General features: G+C 33.9%; 1 long non-coding RNA gene and 1 other non-coding gene across 2 annotated transcripts; one reads left to right on the top strand and one right to left on the bottom strand.

Annotated features, from left to right (window-relative positions):
• Positions 1-7,637: 7,637 nt before the first annotated feature.
• On the top strand, positions 7,638-7,743 carry LOC121215755 (small nucleolar RNA R71). Its single transcript, XR_005911730.1, has one exon. It is a non-coding gene; the product is annotated as a small nucleolar RNA R71 (small nucleolar RNA).
• An 8,733-nt stretch (positions 7,744-16,476) lies between these two features.
• LOC121215516 (uncharacterized) lies at positions 16,477-17,323 on the bottom strand. The gene is made up of 2 exons (XR_005911423.1): positions 16,883-17,323; positions 16,477-16,750 (listed from the first exon to the last, which is right to left on the bottom strand). It is a non-coding gene; the product is annotated as an uncharacterized lncRNA (long non-coding RNA).
• Positions 17,324-19,825: the final 2,502 nt, after the last annotated feature.

Raw genomic sequence — 19,825 nt, 5'->3', positions numbered from 1 at the left:
AAAGTACTCATCTTCTTCAACATCAGGCAAATTAAACAAATCATTAATGGACTTAGAAGTAAGGGGTACCTTTTTTTTTGTGAACAAGAACTTTAGTAGCATCTGACACAGTTAAGTTGACATAGAATTCTCGAACTAACTCTTCTTCAGGAAATGATCACACATCATAGAAATAGTTCCAATTAAGGGCATTAATTGTTTTTTGAATTGGCAGGGGCACCACCAACTTGTCATTGCTATCCAAATTGAAACCTTTTTCTGGAATCATAGGTTGATTTTTGAAGATAGAATCAAACTTTTCTTTCGCTTCCTTATCTTGAATCAGGACTGGATTTTCGGTAGAAGCCTTGAAAGATCTAGTTCTTTTGTGAGACATGATTATTTTTATCGAAAAATAGGCACAATTTTAGAAAATGAAAGGAAAATAAATCGACAATGAATGGTAGCAAAAGGTTTGCAGCAGCAGTAGGCTTGCAATAGCAACGAGATTACAGTGGTGGAAGGCTTGCAACAGTGATAAGATTGCTCTCGCAAGAGCTATGCGGCGACAATAAGGAGGGTTTTGCGACAAGGGAAGGAATTAGGGAGATTTTTTGGGATTTAAGGCCAACGGCTAAGAGGAAAAAGAATAAGTGGCTTGGGTTTAAGCTAATTACTTGAATGGTTGTGAAAAATATAGTGGTAAAGAGGGGTTTAAATAGTAGTAAATTAGGGCAAACTTGTAGCAAGAATTTAGCTACAAGGGTGGCTTGGGAGGTAAGGTAAGATGGAAACGAAAGTGGTGGCAACAATAGGGTTTCAAGAACCCTTTGGACGGCAATATAGGGTAAATTTTCTCTTCTTTTTTGTTTCAGGCCTTAAGACCAAACTATATTTACAAACTTGACTACTTAAAATAAAATAAACTGATTAGTACTTGGGCCAATTTGACCCCCTTATTAAACGTAAACAAGTAAAATTAACATTAAAAATTAAATTAAAATGAAAATAAAAATAAAAATTTTGAAGTTAATTAGAAAATTTCTTCTCAAAAGATTACATTAAATTAATTCTTAGGAAAGGTTAGAGGGGTCACAAATGGTCTCGCTTAAGTTTCAATCTCCTTAGATATAATTAATTTTGTAACACCCCGTTTTTAGTGAAATCAAAACAGCGATTTTAGAACCACAAATTCGATGAGAAAAAATTTATTTTATCATTATTTTAATGTTTTCAGAATATTAGTAAGGTTTTATAAAATTTTTGTTAAGAAATTTTAACGTTTGCATGCTTAATTAAGTAAAAAGGACTAAATCGTAAAAGGTGCAAAATTAGAATTCTATAAGTTAAAGGTTTCAAATTGCTATGAATCTTTAAAATGAGTGGACTTAAACGGTAATTAAACCATTATTTTTATGAGTGGAAAAATATGGACACATTATTAAGTGATTTAAAGGTTAATTACTAAGGTTAATTATGTAAATTAATTAATAAGTTAAAGTTAAAATAATAAAAACCAAAGTATCATCTTTCTAATTTTCATCTATCACCAAAATTGAAGAAGGAAGAAGCTATGGTTAGGGCTTGAAAGCTTCGATCACTTGTTTAACTTGCATGTAAGTTAAATTTTTCCGGTTTTTAATTATTTTTATGTTTTTGAAGTCGTTGTAGCTTAACCTATCTAGCCTAGGGACTAATTTGCAAAACTATTAAATGTTTAGGGTTTTGCCATGAATGTTCTTTCTTGATGTATGAAATCTTTGTTGTTAAATAAACAACTTTTGTAAAGTGATTTTTGATTAAATTATCAACTGGGGGATTATATGTAAAAGTAGTAAATTCTAAGATATAATTGTGAAATGTTGAGTTGTATGATGTTTTATGAGTCCCTAGGTAATTCGGCTAGCTTGTAATGTGGATGAAATTGCATGAATTTTAATTTACGAGCTTAAAGACTAAATTGAAAGAAGTTAAAATAATAGGGGAAAAATTGTAATTTTTCAAAAATGTGAATTTTGGATTAAATTGAATAGTATGTATATTAAATATACTGAATTTTCTTATTTAGATCAAGTTAAACCTTGTACGGATTTAGATCGAGGAAAAGATAAAGTCTCAAATTAGTGATCTTATTTTGACATCTTTGTATTCGAGGTAAGTTCGGATACTTAAACAACGTTTTAATATTATGTGATTTATATGTTATTGTGTTATTTATCATACCATGTTATGACGATAATCCAACGGTGTTTCGATGACTATAGTGTCCTGTTTGAACCATAGGAATATATAGGATACAAATGACACGTCATTAGGATTACCATGTTTCGGGTGTTGGTCCTGAATATCTTACCGATGGCTGAGTTCCTGCATTTGTTTTAATTACTTATAAGCTTGTGTGAGCAACATTGTGTAGCTACATTCTAACTGTCAGCTTGTGTGAGCAGACCCAGTTATGGCTCGAGCGAGCAATGATGTAAAGGAAAAGAAAAATGAATGGTTTCAACCATGTGTTAGCACACTTTGTGTGAGCTTCTTGTGTATCTGATATTATTCTAAGTGGTTCAACGGGCATAAAAAGGGAAGGAACGGTAAGTGTTACAATGGCTAGATTATGAATTTATAGAAAGGTATGAATTAATGTTGATCAAAGTATGTATAACCATGTTTATGGTAAGTATGAACTCAAATGTGCTATGTTCATGTATTATATTTTACTATGTAATGATATTGTTGAGTTATGTGTTAAAGCACTAACTATTATTGTTGATGATACTTAGGCTTGTGCCAAGCTTGTGTTGGATTGATTGATGTCTATTTCATAAGATTTTGCATTGAAATGGTATGATATGTTCATGATTTACGAACTTAATAAGCATCATATGCTTATGTAGTTTTCTATCCTATATTTTATAGATTATTGGAAGCTTGATCGGTTTGGAAGCTCGTCGGAGACCTATCAAACTATCTACAGATTATATCGGTAGATTCTGATGTTTTAGTCATGGTTATAATGACATGTATAGGTGGACTTGTGTTTAATGATTGAGTTGTTATGTTTGGCATGCATATATGGTATTATGGTTGGTGTGCTTTTGGCACTTTGATGCCTTGATGGTTGGTGTTTATATGGTCAAATTGATGCATGGTTTTATGACCAAATTGGTAAGTTTTGGCATGTTTTCAATGTGATCAATTAGGGTATGCTTTGATATGAAATTTAGTTAAGTATGTTTGGATGAAATATGACCATTTAGACATAAAGTTAGGTATGAATGCTTGGTTGTGATTGAGGTGCCTATATGGCATATTGGTAGTATCGATAAATGGCCTATTGAATTGGTCTTATTATGCATTTTTTGGGCATGTTTTAAAGTCTTGGTTATATGTGCAAATGGCTTGTAGGTACATGCTTGAATTGGATGAAAGAATTGGCTTAATTTTGGCCTATTTCTTGTCCACACGACCTAAGACACGGGCGTGTGTCTCAACCGTGTATGAGACACTGCCTTGCGACACGGTCGTGTGCCCCTTTTAGGTTTTAAAGGTTGCTTTTTGAAAGTTACATGGCCTAGCACATGGCCTGGGACACAGGTGTGTGAGGCCATTTCGAGTGTTACATGGCCTGACGCACGGGCATCTGGCTTGGCCGTGTGACCCAAGTCAAAAAGTTACACGGGCACAGACATGGGCTGAGGCCTGATCGTGTGTCCCTATTTCAATTGTTACATGGCCTGAGACAGACAGCCTTGTGACCTCTGTAGTGTGAAATTTTCTAAGTTTTTCCTCAATGTTTCAAATGTTTTTGATTTAGTCTCGAGTCGTTTCTAAAGTGTTTTTAAGGCCTCGAGGGCTCGAATAAGGGATGATATGCATGCATTTGAATGAATTAGTATGATATATGGAATGTTTGGAAATGAATGTTTTTAAGTTACGTTTTTATGGTAATGCTTCGTAATCTTATTCCGGAAATGGATATGGGTTAGGGGTATTACATAATTAAATGTACGAATTCAAGAAAATAATTTCTAAATATTTATTAAAAGTAAAAACATGAAAAATTAAGGGTCTATCAAATTGAATGAAGTTTCAATTCGCTCAACTTTCACCATCCCAATAGTGTTTGAGACGTTGACCATTAACTTTAAATGTACCTCCCTGGTTGTCATGCAATTCTATAGCTTCATATGGATAAACTTTATAGATGGTATAAGGTCCTTTCCATTGGGATGTGAGCTTCCCAGGAAGTAACCTTAGCCTCGAATTAAACAACAACATTTTCTGACCTTCTCTGAATTCAGGAGGTTGTACATGACTGTCATGCCATCTTTTAGTCTTTTCTTTATACATCTTGGCATTCTTGTATAAAAATAACCTCAACTCTTCCAACTCGTCAAGCTGTAACATTTTTCTCTCACCTGCTTGCTTAAGATCCAAATTTAATTGTTTCACAGCCCAATGAGCTCTATTCTCCAGTTCAAGCAGCAAATGACTCGCCTTTCCATACTAACCGATATGGAGTCATTCCTAATGGCCTCTAAAAAGTAGTTTGATAGGCCCATAAAGAATCATCGAGCCTTTGAAACCAATTTTTTTGTTAGGGTGCATTACCCTCTCAATTCACGATTCACCCTTTCAACTTGCCCATTTGACTGTGGGTGATAGGCAATAGTAATTTTATGTTTCACATCGTACTTGTCAAGCAACCACTTAATTCAGTTATTTACAAAGTGAGATCCTTCATCGCTAATTATAACTCTTAGTCCCAAACCATGTAAACACATACTTACGTAGGAATTGCATAACTAACTTAGCATCATTTGTTGGGTATGCCTTCGCTTCAACCCTTTGATACATAATCCACAGCTACCAAAATATACCTTTTCTCATAAGAAGAAAGAAAAGGGCTTAGAAAATCAATGCGCCATATATCAAATAATTCAACCTCTAAAATGTTTGTCAAGGGCATCTCGCTCCTCATTGATATGTTTCCCATCCTTTGGCATCTATCGCAGTTTTTCACATATGCATATGCATCCTTAAGAATTGTTGGCCAAAAGAATCCTGCTTGTAAAATCTTTGTTATAGTACGGGAGCTACCAAAGTGTCCCCATTTGGAGATCAATGGCAATGGTACAAGATCTTAATAATTTCACTTTTAGCTATGCACTTCCTGATTATGTTACCTGCACATTGTTTAAACAAAAATAAATCCTCCCAGAAATAATATCGACTATCATGAAGGAAATTCTTCCTTTTGTTGTATGTCATTTCTCAAGGAATTATTCCACACGCTAAATAATTTGAAAAATTAGCAAATCAAGGTGTTTCATGAATTCGGCCTACCTCGAAGATATGCTAATCAGGAATTTTTCATTAATTGGAACAAGTGGAGGGGTTACCTCATTTTGTTCCAACCTCAACAGATGGTTAGCTACTTAGTTTTCAACACCCATTTTTTCTTGAATTTCAAGGTGAAATCCTTGGAGTAAATTTATCCATCGAATTAACCTTGGTTTAACAACTTTTTTTGTGAGTATTACTTAATGGCAGCATGGCTAGTAAGTACTATAACTTTAGTACCTGCTAGTCGATCTAACATCTGATCTATGAAAGGCAACAAAAAAAGATCCTTTCGAGTGGCTTTGTTCAACTTTCTATAGTCAATATAGATTCTTAAACCCGTGGTAGTTCTCATCGGGATTAACTCGTTACGTTCGTCCTTGGCAATCGTGATCCCACCTTTCTTTGGTACACATTGTACCAAACTTACCCATGAACTATCTGAGATGGGATAGATAATTTTCGCATCTAACTGTTTGACCACTTTCTTCCGAACTACCTCTTTCATGATAGGATTTAGTCTCCTTTGCCCATCAATTCTAGCTCACTCACCTTTTTCTAGAATAATCTTGTGCATATAGAAAGAAGGTCTTATACCTCGAATGTCAGCTATGGTTTCTAATTCTTCCATCAGTGAACATTCCTCCATTGGATTGGGAAATTTTATCCCCTTCAGAATGTTAAATGTTACCTGATCGTCTTGAACTCTCATTATGAGTTCTCCTTTTTAAACATTTATTAATGTTCTTCCCATAGCTAGGAAAGGTCTCCCAAGGATGATTGGTACTTCATTATTTGCTTCAAAATCTAACACAATGAAACCAACAGGAAAAATAAACTTATCAACTCTTACCTAAACATACTTAATCTTTCCTTCAGGATATGCTAATGACCAATCCACTAGTTGAAGTGTCATAGTAATGGGTCTTACTTCACCTATTCCCCACAATTTGAAAATAGATTTGGGCATAAAGTTAATATTGCTCCTAAGTCGCACAAAGCTTTACAACAATAAGATTCTTCAATATTACAGGGTATAGTAAAGTTTCTAGGGTCCTTCAGTTTTAGAGGTAGCTTATTTTGTAGGAATGCACTACACTCCTTAGTTAAGGCTACTGTCTCATACTCACTAAGTCTTTTCTTCTTGGATAGAATATCCTTCATAAACTTCACATAGTTTGGCATTTGCTCTAAAACCTCCACCAACGGGATGTTGATATGAAGTTGCTTTAGAACATCTAAGAATTTATTAAATTGTACCTCATGTTTCTACTTATGCTATTAGAGTCTTTGAGGATATGGAGGTGATGGGAATCTAGGTTGAATCAGACAACTTTTCTGAGGAGGAAAATCTACAAAAGAAAGTGTTATCTTATCAAAATACACTAGTTTAGATTTTACCTCATCAGATTTCTCAGCATTTGGCTTTTTTGGTGTAGAAACTTCAATTGTTCATTGACTTTCCTCCTTCTCAATAGGCTCATCTTCAACCACAATCTTCTTGGGCTCTAAAATCTTACCACTTCGTAATGCAACTACCTTACAATGTTCCTTACCAAAATTCTTTGGATTTTTTGTATCGCTCGGTAACGCTCCTTGTGGTCTATTACAAAGCTCAATAGCTAACTGACCCATTTGGTTCTCTAGATTTTTTAGTGTTTCTGCTTGATTTTGGATTAAGGCATCGTTTTTTTACCATGTACGCCTTCGACAAGTCCTCCAAACTGTTTGATGACTCAACTTGTGGTGGTTTTTAAGGTTGTTGGTTAAACCCTTGAGATTGGTCGAGTTTAGGCTGCATGTAGGTGTTGTTCGATCCATTTCCTTGGTTGTTCCAAGAAAAATTTAGATGATTATGCTACAAAGGATTATAGAAGTTGGACTATGTTCATTGTCCATTTCTATTTTGAGATTGATTCCTTACGTAACAAATAGACTCAGGGTTTGACGGGAAATTCTCAAAAGAATGGTCATCTCCACAATATACGCAAGAAACAAAATCGTATTGACTTGGTGATTGAGCTACAAAATTATTAGAACCATTTGTGGTAAATTGTTTTAACATTGAGGAAATAGAAGATACCTTAGCTGTGAGTGACGTTAGTGTGTCCACTTCGTGAACTCTGACTACTCATCTTCCTGAAGTTTCTCAATTTTTTGGCCATTGATAATTGTTTCTAACGATCCTCTCAATGATCTCGTAAGCCTTATTATAAGAATTAAACAAAATCACACCATTCATAGAAGCATATACCATTAATCTTGTGTGTGCATTGAGACTATTATAAAATGTCTCCAACTGGATACAACGCGGAATCCCATGAAGAGATCACTTACGAAGTAACTCTTTGAATCTTCCCCACGCCTCGTATAAGGATTCATCATCCAATTGTGAAAAAGTGGATGTCTCATTTTGCAACTTGGCATTTTTACTCAGTGGAAAATACTTAACCAAAAACCTTTCTTCTAATTCTTCCCAAGTAGATAGTGAACTTGGTGGCAACGAATTCAGCCATATGGAAACAGCTTGAACCTCAATGCATCTTCAGTAACACCGACTATTTGAAATGAATCACTCTCCTCCATGAATAATCAAAGGTGAATATATGGATCTTTCGTGGGCATACCACTGAACTAGCCCACGATTTGAAACATTTGAAACATCACCAGTTTTAATTCAAATTGCGGTGCCTCAATATTCGACCTCCTAATTCACAGATTTATTTCATTGAAAAGTGGCACAGTGTATTGTCTTATGGCACGGTCTCTATCACCAGCAATAAGAATTGGATTGTGCACATGATCGGCTCTATTACATTGTCCATCATTTTAATTTCCAAGGTCCATCTCGACTTGTCTTTGACCTGATCTCTCATGTCTTCTTTGTCTAAATGTTCACTCGATCTTAGGGTCTATAGGTAATAAATCGATAATTCGATCTATGCTTATAAATATCTAAAAATAAATCACAAAAAATAAAGAATAAAGAATAAATTAGTAAGGTTAGAAGTTAGATAAAAATCAAACTGGAAATATAATTATACAAAGAATGATTAAGGCAACACTTCCCGACAATGGTGCTAAAAACTTGTAACACTCAGTTTGTCCAAGTGTACGCATTCGTTCAAGTAATAAGTAAGTAAATGAGTTATCGTCGCCACATGGACTATGTATGTTAATCAAATAATTGTAAAATTATAAGGTAACAATTTGGTGATAAAAATATAATAATTTGAGTGATGATGATTAAACTAGATTAATTTAACTATATGCAAAATTGATCCCCTAATGCAATTTTAATCTAAGTATGCAAATTATTTAAATGTATGAATGAATTTAGCAGCAGAAACACAACTTCAACAATCAATAACATGAATAGGCTAGGATAACTACATTAATCAACTTGATTCATTTTCATCATACTTAACAGTGTTCGGAAAACATTCCATGGCAACTCGATCTTTCATGAGTTTGGAAACTAAATTAAGTCTTTTTGGAATCTTTTACTAAGTGAAACATGCATGTTAGTAATCATATTAAACTAAGGGTTTCTTAGTATTTATGTGAAGTAATAGAGATCAGTTGGGTTTGAAACAGTTGAATCACATAAACCTAAAAACTATGCAAGATAATAGAGCTCGTTAAAGTTATTATGAACCTTCAATTTAGTCGGGTTAGGATCTAACCTAAGCATGCACTTTTCAACTATTGTGTCCACTAGTTGTTGTCTGGTTAGGATCGCTCAGACAGTTCTAATGCATCCAATCACGTATGAATGAAATACATTTTTGAGTTTAATTGAGAACATTATCGATTGAGGCACAAACACTTTAAACATGAATCAAACAAATCTCACTGAATTAATGCAATTAACCTAGCTAAACAGATTTAAGCTGCCATTTTTGATGTCGATCACAAAACACATTGCAAACATAATTAATTTAAAACAAGTAAGGGAAGAATAAACTCTATTTCAAGTCGGCAGTCTCGCAGACTCTGATTGAAGGTGTTTCCCTCCGCTCCTCCTGTTGTAGTTTTGCTAATGGCTCCTTATAGTGGCTGACCAAGAGATGATCTCTTCAAGACTTTTGCTGACTAAAACCAAGGGAAAAATGGAATGATAGGTGTGGTGGATGAAGAGAGCAACAGAGGGAATGAATAATGTTGTGAAAATGATGGATGAAGAGATGAGTAAGGGATGATTGAAAATGTGAGATAGGTGTGGTATTTATACTTGAAGTAGTGGGAGAGTTTGCTAAAATAGCAGCAACAATCCCTTGGATTTCTCCCTTCTATTGACGGTCATGATATGTGGAAGAGAAGGTGGTTTGGTTGCTTGATTCAAGCATGAAATCATGCTTGAATCATACAAGGGGTGGGCGGTTTCTCAAGTAAATCTTGTGTGTTAGTTTCCAATGTTCTTCCAAGTGTGAGGACCTTCAAATAATTGTCCCAAAATTGATTTCTTGGCTGCCCAATTGTGGTTTCCAAATTGGGCCTCTCTTATCTTAAACTGGACTGTTAATCACCCAATTAGCTTGTAGACTTGACCAACATGTATCATCTTTTTTATTGGGTCAAGGTGACATCTTGATGACCCATTATGCTTGGTCTTGCAATCCAACACATGAGAATAATAGCTCATGTCCATGCAACATTATAATAAACTCAACTATATGGTCCCACTGAATAAGTAAATTTAACATATTAATAAATAACATGAAATATTTTAATTTTATGCACAAAATCATATAAAAAAGCACAATTTGCATACTTTATAAATTCATGTCAATTATTAACATTTAAGAAAAATTCACGTAATTAATTAGCAAATACACAAGATTAATATTATTTTTAGGTAAAAAGGTGGTAAAACTTACTAGAAAAATCCTATATAATTTCAAGTTTACAAGCATAATATCACTTCCCTCTAAAACAAAAAGCACATATAATCCCTATTCGCATGTTAATTATATCCTAAAGTTTTAAGAGATCAGAATTCCAGAATATCCACAATTACCTATATTTAATTATTGTTTTAATGCACATAACCTCTGTTCATATTCATCCATTCACACCACAATCTCATACACAATACATGCTTATCAGACTCTCATTTAATTGCACTCTAAGTGCCACAATGATGCTACTTGAGCTATCATATATCAAATATCATATGTGTGTGTTAAAAACAATATATCACTTATCACATTCGCATTTTCTACACATATTATCTGGTGTAATAGCATCACACAACAAAACCCAACTTTCTTAGGCATGACTTTTCAACAAACGCAACAAGTATAAGAAAGACTTGCTCTCAGAACTTAGGATAGGAGTTTAGGTTAGGAGAGGGAAGAAGAAAACGGTGGAAATTTGTAGTAGAAGACTAATGTGTGACCACTATCGATTTTCACAAACTCAATTTTTAAGGTGTGATAAAAGTTATATGAAAATAAAAAAAATGAAGAATAAATTTTATAGAGCAATCAAATTAAAAAGCAACTTGAATTCACAAAATGTATAATATAAGGAATTGTTTATGTCCATTTCTTACTTTAATAAATTAACCAATCACAAACCAACAAATTAAGCTGACTACCTTCCTTGATTACTTACTAAACATTTATGCTTAATATGTCATTGTTTATTGTGCATATATTTGATTGGAGATCACGTGAAGCCATGTTCATTTCGGAAGGTTCCATCACCTTTTCAAAGGTGAAGAGTACATATTGATACTTAGTTTTTTTCTCCTATATAGCATGGCATGTACATAGGTTGATTTTTATGCAAAAAAAAATTAGTTTAGTTTATTTTATTTTGGTGAATGATAAGTCACATTTTGTTTCTTGAAAATGTGGTACATGTTTTTATGAATGAAATTGAATCTAATAGTCCTTTTAATGTGTTTAAAAATTATTTGAAATACATTGGCACCGTATGGTATTGTTTGGGCATGTTTTAGAATGCTTTTAAGCCAATTTTCAACTTCAATGGTCTTGGTATCAATACTTGACCCTTGTAGTATCGCTGCAAGTCAAACATAATGCTCACATCTATAATAACAGGAACATGTTTAACATTGTTTTGACTTTTTGAGGTACATTTTGGGTCTCGGACACCTCTTATCACCCTCAAGCAACTTCAAAATTATTTAAAATTTTCTCTATTGTCTTTTAATTTTCAAAACATTGGATTAGAAATTTTATAAAGATACATTTTAAGTTTTAAGCTTTGGCAAAGGTCTTATTTCTCTCAACATGAACAATCTTGATTTCATGCCAAATAACTTTGAACACTTATTTTTATGATTTAGATACGGCCATGGATGTTTTCAAATACCCCAAATGATTTATAATTGCAATTGAAATTTTCTAAATTTCTCAAATTTGATTTAAAAAATATTATCATGTCAAGAAACAAGTATCTTGTTAGAAGAGTAGTTGTGGGAATAGGGATGCTGGCTTCACTCCCTAACCAACACAAAATAGGTGTCCCTAAGATGAAAGAGTTTAAAGGGATATGGTTTGTGAGGGATGTGGACAATTTGCTCTGAGGGATGGAACAAACGATGGGCATTGAGGATGATGCAACTAAGGTAAACACTGTTGTAGCTCTCTTATGGTGGCATCGTAGGTCCACAATTGAGAAATGAGGTGGGACCACAATCAAAACTTTGAAGGAGTTCCAAAAGGAGTTCAAAAAATAGTTTTACCCATATTATACCGAAAGGAGGCTCAGGTTAAGTTGCACTGGTTTACGAACCAAGGTATTGTTCGAGAGTATGTTCAAGAGTTCAGTGAGTTGATACTTCAAACCTTTAAATTAAGTGAGAAAGAAGATTTCTACTGGTTTGAAGACGGGTTGAAGCCTTGGGTGAAGCATGAGTTGAGTCGATAAGGCATCACTGAGCTTACTATAGTCATGGTCGATGCGGAATTCTTTGTTGAGCTTGGTCCAAAGAAAGACAAGTTCAGGTCTTCCAGGCCTAAGATACATGTAATGGAGGGGGAGACCATGAGAAAGATGGATAAGTTAAAAATGAAAATAGGGGCAATGATAAGAATGGTGGTAATGGGAAACCACATAATGGGAAGTGGAGACCCAACAATAAACCAAATAGGCTAGTGAAATGCTTTCGTTGTGATGGTTTGCATATGGTGAGCGATTGTCCAAATAAATATACTTTTTATGCCATTGAAGGGGATGATGAGCTAGATGAAGTGATCTGTCATAATTTGGTGTAGCATATTAAACTGATTTTTGCATTTGAGGAGCTTGAGTACAAGCACTTTTGTTATGTTTTAGTCTAGTTTTCATAATTTCATTTACAGTCAATAAAAAGTGTAATTTGAGTATTTTATTGACTTTAAGGGTTGGGTAAGGCCTAAGAGTGAGTTAATATACTTGTGGGTGTGTAGGAGACCATTAGAAGGAGTGCTAACTCGATACTGGTTGTGTTTCAACACGGAGAGTTTGGTGTCACAACATAGAAGGCAGAATAGAAGAATTCCAAGACTGTCTTCGGTGTCACGACACAGCTTGAGGATGTCACGAAACACCTCTGAAGATACCTTGAATATGAGCATACTGCTCCTGATGTCACGACACAGGCACTAGGATGTCGTGACATCGGTCATATACAGGAAGCACTTACGAGCTAGGGGATTTTTGGTCTGCACAATCAAATGTTTAACACAAGAACATCAGCTAACCTAGGGTTGAGGAATACGAGAACCCTAAATCTATAAATAGGCTCATTTAACACTTGTTATGGATAGCTTTTGATATTCGAAGTTTTTCTTCGTAATTTAGTTTCTCTTAGGGTTTAGATTTCTTTTCAATTCTTTTCATTCGTCTTTTTAGAGAACTTGATTTGTAGACGCAATCAAACGTTTTAGGATTTCTATGCTTCATCAATAAAATACAATCAAGATTCTCTAAAATTTATTCTTGATTTACTTTTTCATGCATATATTTATCATCAAGTTTACTATGTTTATGGATTCCATGAGGAACTAATCCTCTTATAGGGATTAACGAGTGAAGGTGTGTTTAACTAATCAATATGTAGGGTTTTCTTAGCAGATCAGCTATTTGAGAAAGAAAGAACTCAAACCCTATGCTTGACGACCCTAAGAAGTCATTTAGGTGGGAATTAACCCAAAATTGGTATGGCCTATCTGTGAACACCTTAGCCCTAAACTGATCTGGAATGTGAGGTCGAGAGATAATTAGTTCTTAGCAACTTGTTAGTTTAGTGGAAGATCGAGAGATCCTGCTACGGTAACAACTAGTTGATTGAATGGAAACCTGAACTAGGAATTATTTATAACCACCAAAGCAAACTAATCACCCATGCCTAAATTTGATTAATTTTATAAATTAAGTTTTTCGAAGTCTACTTTATTTATACATATTTTATTTCATCATTTATAAAAATCCAAAAATTCTTCTTTATATTTCATCGTACTATAATTTATTTAATCTGCTAATTAATTTATTTGTGTTTCAGTTAACATTAATTTAGTAATCGCCTCCCTTGGGTACAACACTCGAAGTACTTACCTACTTTGTTCTAAAAACTATATTACAACCTAACTCGTATACTTGCGGCACCGCCTCAATTCTTTATCTTTTGTTGCAGTATTCATATTCTGGATGTTAGTACATCCGAAGGCGGTCACGAAGCAACAATGAGACTTGGTTCGATCGTGTGTTCTGTCAAAGCCAAGAGGGTCAGAGAGAATGAGAAGAAGCCAGTGAAATGTTTCTTATATTATGGTCCATAAAGGATGTGGGACTATCCAGAGCGATCTAAGTTGTTAGCGATTAGTAAAGAAGATGAAGCGAAGATTGTTGAAGATAAGGTATTGAAGCTTGGATCAATGATACTCAATTCTGCAAAAGCAAAGAGGAATCATAAGCAGAAATGCTTGATGTATGTAGACATCAACATCATTGGTCAAAGAAATAATGCTCTTATTGATACCGAGGTATAAACCTTTGCATATCAGAGAAAGTTATGGGTAAGCTTGGTCTCTCAGTTAGCGAATTGACCAAGAAGATCAATATGGTTAATTCCAAAGAGGTCCCAACAGTGGGAGTAGCATAAGGAGTGGAGCTACAGATTGGTCAATGGAAAGCTAATGAAGACTTTAAGGTAATTCACTTAGATGATTATGAATTTGTACTTGGTTGGGATTTTCTTGACAAGATTAATGCTCTTTTGGTTCCTTTTGTCGACTGCATTTGTATATTGGATGCTCAACAACAAAAATGTGTTGTGTTGGTGAGTTAAGACACGAGGGGTAGAACAACGGTATTTTCGAGAATCCAGCAAGCCAAGGATGTTCCATGTGGTGGGAATATTAACTTGGTAGATCAGAATGCTACAAAGACCCCCTTGGAAATGTTAAAGGGCAGAATATCGATATGAAGCCTGTTGAGTTATCAGTGGGACTACCACCTAAGGGAGAGGTGGGTTATGCATCAGACTTTGGGCGAAAAGTAATTACTCAAAGTAGAATACATTTGAGAGCATTTACTCAAACACCTTATGAGCGTTGTTTTCTTATGAATTTTTTGTTCGTTCATGGATTTTTTCTCTTTCGAGTTCCCTTCTACTTTACTTCGGTGCCTTAGAGAAATTCTATGAGAATTCTCATTTTTTGAGTGTAAAGTTGACTTAGATGAATTTGAACTCAAGAAATCACCTAAGGTCGCGCGGTTTGCTAGATTAAAGTTCTAGCCCCGTGACATAATTGCGACCTACCTAAGCTTATAGTGGTGGACCACTTAGCCACTTGCCTTTGACCAAGCAATAGAACTCAACATGTAACAACTCAAGATTGCAGCTAAAGGTATAAAAGCCCACAGTTTTGGAAGAAAAGAGGACAACTCTCTCTCTAAGACATTATCCTTCTTCAACCTTATCTCCTGATCCATACTTCACCTCATTCAACTACCATTATCAGTGGCTCTCCAATTTTCCCTAAGTAAAGTGAATCACCTATCTTTACCTCCTTCTTCATCTTGTTAGATTTGCACATAAAAAAAACCCTAATTTCTATCTAGCTTACAATAGATAATATGGAATTAAAGATATAAACCAGTCACCAAGTATTCAAAGATTAAAATATTGGTACACTTACAATATTGATTTTTTTCAATCTAAGCTTATATCACTGAGAAAAAAATTATGAAGAGAAAAATAGTAGTTGGGGTTTATTAAATATAATGATTAAATAAAAGAAAAAGGAAAATTAGTTAAAGTACTGTGTCTCAATAGCGTTATAATTATAAAAAATAATTTTTTAAAAAAGTTGGACATGAATTTGATATAGTTTGAGATATCCTTTTAAAATAAAAGAAATTAAAAACAACTTTTTAGGTAATAAAATTGGAAGAAAAATATAATTATTAGGAGCAATTACACCCTTTGTAAATATAAATAATTAAATTTTGTTCTTCCTAGGAATAAAAAATCTAAAAGAAAATTGAAAATCATCTCCCTGAATTCTCAATTTAGTTTAAAAAATTCAGTTATTAAGCGTACATAAGCAATCCAAACCCCAATTCCCCCGAGGCCCCAACACGCGCCACCTCAGATATGGCTCCAACTATTGCTTACTGCTTACTAACTATTCAGCGTGTCGTTCGATTTGTTTGCGTCTTTGGACCAACCATTCCACCACATTAAACCAATTCATCCTAGCCATTCATCATGCAGCAATTTCATTCCAACAACTTGTCAATCATAGAGATAGATAGCACCACCTTATTTGTTTCTAGTTCCATTCAACGCTTAATTTCAATGTAATAACCAAGTTTCAGTTCCTTTCCTCTAATATGGATACCCATCTCTAGTTTTTCCTTTTAAACTCTTTTTTAATAATGAACAAAAATCGGCATTAACATCTTGTCTTACATGAGGATTTGAAAAGATTAAATTTTTCATTATATATGTAACCTTTCAAACCTTCAAAAGACCTTTTTGATAAAACTAGAAATTAGTGCAGTTCCAATTGGTTGGAGAGATCAAAGAAACATCAATCCATTATTAATTTATCTACTGTAAGGGCCTACCTTTTTATTGTAAAAGCTCAAATGTTAAACATTAGGTATTTATGAATGATAGCATTGCTAAGATTCCCACGAATGTTTCTTTTTTTATTATCAAAAGACAACTTTTAGATTAATTAAAATAAATTCCGTACATAACAGTGATGTACGCATCAGGTTTCAACAGAGCCTCAATACAAGATGGGGTTTCAAACAAAAACACAAAATATTCCTATTACAAGAAGTTCTAAGATTGTCTTGTTGAAAGCTGCTCCCTAACCGAACTAACCAATCCATACATTGGTTCCCCTCCCTATAGGTATGCTTGATAGAGGTTTAGACAAATCTAGACATAAACAACCTGCAATCAATAACAAGAGTAGAGAGAGCATGATTAGAGATTTTATCATTAGTAATCGACTTAATGGCAATTTCAACATCGCTTTCAATTTTGATATGAGAAAGATTAAGCTCAAACGCAAAAGATAGTGACCATTAGAATGTGTTTGAAGGGGCCTCGAATCCATTTGCCCCTATGATTTCTCAAGACTGGACAGACTCGTTCTTAACTTGAATTTCCACTAGAAGAACCGTCTATATTGATTTTTATAACGCCTGAAGCAGGTGATAAGAAACAGGATGTAGATCTGGGATAGGGTGGCGACGGAGACGACCAGTAAGGGCAAAAAATTCCCCGACTTTGTTGATGATCCTTTTCTCCAGGCTAACATGACAGTTATGAGACTCAAGATAAGAGAGTTCCTCAAAAACCAGATTTCCCAAAGAAAAAAAAATAGAAAACTAAGTACATAGAGATTTTGTGATTTTTTTGGAAAGCTCTGGATTCCATGTTGCCTTTAAGCCACTCGTTCCAAGAACAGTTGGTGTGAATTGAGGGCCTGACAGTACTCAATGAGTTCCAACAATTCTTGCTCATAATTTAGTAGCGAAAAAGATGTTCGGTGGTTTTGAGTTTGTATTTTCATAAAATACAACAGTCATTGTGGCAAATTAGTTCATTTTCAATACTTAGGGAGCTTGTTTTCTAGCAATAAGTAAAGTTTTTGTTAACTTTCCATTTAGAGTACTTAGATAATAAAACGAGCAATTTGGAGTGTGTTATGACCTTTTAGACTGATTTGGACCACAGGGAGGACTAACGTGCTAGTTGAGTGTGTAGGACCCCAATTTAAGCCAATGAGTCAGTGGACTGCCTCCTATGTTGCAACACACATTCTCTATGTCGCAACACACCATCCAGAATGCCTAGGAAGTATATTTGTTGTCCATGTCGTGATACGTACCAGAGGATGTCGCGGCACACCTTCTAGACTACCAATGGAGTATACCGCTTTCGGTGTCATAACATGGGCTTAAGTGTGCCGCGACACAACTACGATAAGGCCTGTTAAAACGTCAATGGTGTTTTTGTTTGCATAACCCAATTTAGTCATGTTTAGTCATCTGTATTAGGTCTAAATGAGTCATCTAATAGGACTTCTATAAATAGGAATGCTTAAAACTTAATTGGGGACCTATTCCCTTTTAGTTTAGTTGAATTCTTAAATTAGATTTTGGTTTTTGTAATCTTTTTATTTTTCAGCTCAGTTCATGAACGATTCCTTTTCGTGTTCAATATTTTGATTCGCTCAACATTATTACAGATCTTGAAGTTTCTGCACCTAAATTATATTCCGAATTGATTTCTTTACTCTATCTTTTGTCTTTCAATATTGCATCATTATTGAAATTCAATCTAGGGATTTCTGCATTTAGATTCATGGGTAACTAAAGATCTGCGGGAGATTAACGAGCAGATGTAGGAATACTTAATGACTATTTTAGGGTTACTTGTCGGATCAATTGGCTCAGGTTGAGAGACCATAAACCCTAGGCTTGACAACCCTAGGAAGTTATCCAGATAGATGAGGTCGAGAGAATAGTCTATTGAGTATCACTTAGTCTGTCTCGGTCTGAACTGTGAGGTCGAAAGGTAAGTAGTTCTTGCTAACTAGTTAGCTTAGTTAGAGGAGAGAAGTAATAATTAGGTTAACTACTAGCTGATTGAACAGAACCCTAGTTCAGGTGTAATAGCCAATTTTTAATGGTGTCAGAAATAATGGTTTCGAGACCACAATTTCGACCAGTTAGTTAGTATTTTATTACTTATTTATTATTTATAAGGTTATTAAAGTGTTATATTAAAATTTGGTTAGAAAATTTTAGTGTTTAGATAGTTAATTAAAGAAAATGACTAAATAGTAAAAGTTGCAAAATTTAATTGTTATTAGTTATATGTGTCAAATAGTTATAAAATAATGGTTGGAGGGTTTTATTTAGCAATTATACCTTGTATTTTTAAGTGGACATTTATGTACATGCATTTTATATAGGTTATAAGTTAATAGTAAGGTTAAAAATGTAATTAAATAATAATTTTACCTTAAACAAAAGATGAATAAACTATCATCTTCATCTCTTTCATTTAGTAAAAACCAAATCCCTCATTGTTGGATAATCAAGCTTTCGGCCAAGTTCATTTTCATGTGCATGGTATGTATTTGTCATCTGTTTTTAGTAATTTTTATGTTTTTGAGATCATTATAGCTTAATCTAGCTAACCTAGGGACTAATTCGTAAAATTGTTAAATGTTTAAAATTATTCTGTAACAGCCCAATTTTTTTGACCCTAATTGGAACAATGGTTTCGGGACCACAAATTCGAGTCTGAAAAATATTTTAATATTACTTTTCGTGTTTATTATAGATAAATTTGATGTTGTGAAAATTTCATGAATTAATTTTGTTGTTTGTGTGTTTAATTTGACAAAAGTATTTAATTGCATAAAATGTGAAATTTGCTTATTAAAGTGTAAAGTGTTTATTTGATAGTGGCTTTTTAACATGAGGTCCTTAAAGGGCAATTAGCCCATTTTAAAGGATAGTGGACGGTAATGGTCAAAAGTGACCTTAATTTATATGTTTTGTTTGTTTATTTTTTTAAGGTTATTTTAGTAAAAGGTTAATAAATTATTATGTGTTAAAATTTAACTAAAAAAAACCATAGTCATTCTTGTAATTGCCGAAATTCAAAGACAAAGAAATAGAAAAGCCTAGGTACATTCGGTCACTTGGAAGCTTAAATTCAAGGTATGTCTTGTTTGGTTTTTGATAATTTTTATGTTTTTGAGATTGTTGCTTCGTGTTCTTCAAAACCCATGTCTTAATTTTGTGAATTGTGGATAATTTTGAAATGTGTCATTGATGAATGCTTGAGTTTTTATGATGCTAGTAGGTGAAATATGAAATATATTTGTTAGATTAACATGTATTGTTTTGAATTTTTAATGAAATTGAGTAATTAGGGTTAAATTGTGAAAATAAATTTTTCAAGGGACTAAAATGCTAAATAAATGAAAACATGGAATTATATGGA

Source organism: Gossypium hirsutum, chromosome D03 (genome assembly GCF_007990345.1).
Source record: "Gossypium hirsutum isolate 1008001.06 chromosome D03, Gossypium_hirsutum_v2.1, whole genome shotgun sequence".
Taxonomy (NCBI): Eukaryota; Viridiplantae; Streptophyta; class Magnoliopsida; order Malvales; family Malvaceae; genus Gossypium; species Gossypium hirsutum.
This window is presented reverse-complemented; position numbering and strand designations above follow the sequence as displayed.